Source organism: Sinocyclocheilus grahami, unplaced genomic scaffold (assembly GCF_001515645.1).
Source record: "Sinocyclocheilus grahami isolate Dianchi unplaced genomic scaffold, SAMN03320097.WGS_v1.1 scaffold2254.1, whole genome shotgun sequence".
Lineage (NCBI taxonomy): Eukaryota > Metazoa > Chordata > Actinopteri > Cypriniformes > Cyprinidae > Sinocyclocheilus > Sinocyclocheilus grahami.
Window position 1 is genome coordinate 70,633 of NW_015507433.1, and position 1,805 is coordinate 72,437.

Here is a 1,805-nt window from a genome sequence, read left to right on the forward strand (position 1 = left end):
CCTGAATTAGCCGGATTTCTTCCTCCTGTTGTTTCTTAAGGTCCGAGACGACGGCCTGATGCTCTGAAACAAACGGCGCAAAACACTGTAAAACTGACTGGAAATATTAACCAAGCTTCAAAACAATCACTTTTATTCTGCGAGCTTGTTGTAATCACATCTAGTAACTTCATGAGCACTACTGAAGGATGGACGCAGATGCTGTGCATTCGTTTTGTAAAGAAACCCATATTTAGAAACAATTTCATAAGCATATATAAATCAAAAGTTTTTTAATATAAAAATACAAAATATATAATAAATAAATATAAAACAAAAAAAAAATTATATATATATATACACACACACATACACACACACACACAGATATACATAAAAAAGTTAATATATTTTTAAAAAATCATGTGTGTCCAGATGTTTGACTAGAAATCACACAACACATGGCACAAAGGTTAATGGGCAGAAAAACACTCATGACACCGATCTTCAACATGCAGCGAGTTATTAATTCTGTCCTGTATGATCATGTGAATATGATCGGTGCCGAGGAGGACTGAGGGAGCGAAAGATGAGTGCTGCTTGTTGCGACATTAGTAAACAAACATCAGCATGTGGGGGAAAAAAAGCCTAAAATGAATTCAAATGTTGCAATATTTCTGAAGTAGAGCTCAGCCGGTGACGGGGTTGAAATGGGGCGATGGCACAGACGACATGAGCGTGAGTTACTCACCCTCCTGCTCCTCAACCGCTGCAGACGCACAAATAATAAGAAAAATAACCCAGTTTAGACATTCAGAACCCTTAAGACCTAAATGACACCGCAGCAGACTCTCTGAGAACACTCACACCCTGATTCTGAAGATCTAAAAGACGGAGCTCAACTACAACGAGAACTAACAGAGCTTCTGCTACAAATAGAGGACAAATAAAGACCTGAAATCCTGAAAGAATCCACCTTAGTGGACACGACTCATTATAGCCATTATATTACTCATTTTACATGAGATTTGGGTTTTGTTTTAAGCCGTGATGCGAGTGATTTAGCCATTTTATTTAAAAAACAAAAACTATTTTCAAATAAACAATGTCACAAAGAAAAATGTATCGCATAAAAAGAGGAATGTTTCTAACAATAACGGTAGCTGAATGCTTGAGTTTGAAGAATATAGTAAAAAAAATATTATTATGATTATATAAATATTAATATTATTATTATTAACATCATCTATAGTTCAGTAAATATTGCCAAGGTAACATTTCTGGAAAATAAATAAATAAATAAATAAATCTGACAAACATACAACAAAATCACTAAAACTTCAACTAAAAGTAAAATGCAAACAGGAAATATTAAATAAAATATAAAAAAAAATAAAAAAAATATATAATGATACAAAAAAAGATCCCCCCCCCCCCAAATATTAACTAAAGCTAACAACAAAAATGAAATTCAATAAATATATATATATCTTTTTTTTTTAAATGTTTATTTATATACATATAAAAAAACATTTCAAAATATTAACATAGTATAACAGTGATGCTAAAATATCATTGCATTGTAGTCCACATGAACCCCAGAACTGCACAGAAAATGTACTCGTCATCCTGCAGTGCTGAAGAAACTGCCCAACTGTGTCGCTTCCTGCACGTCACAACTTTATACGTTTTAATAAGCAAACAACATGGAGTAACAGGGCTGCATATGATAAACGGGACACAGCTGAATAATATACTCTGTGTGTGCGCGCAAGTGTGTTTGTGTGTGTGTGTGAGAGGGAGAGTGTGTGTGTGTGTGAGTGAGA

General features: G+C 34.0%; 1 protein-coding gene across 1 annotated transcript in view; it reads right to left on the reverse strand.

Moving 5' to 3' along the window:
• LOC107574504 (formin-2-like) overlaps positions 1 to 1,805 on the reverse strand; it is a 35,538-nt gene that overhangs the window by 31,647 nt on the left and 2,086 nt on the right. The gene's annotated exons all lie outside the window — the stretch shown is intronic.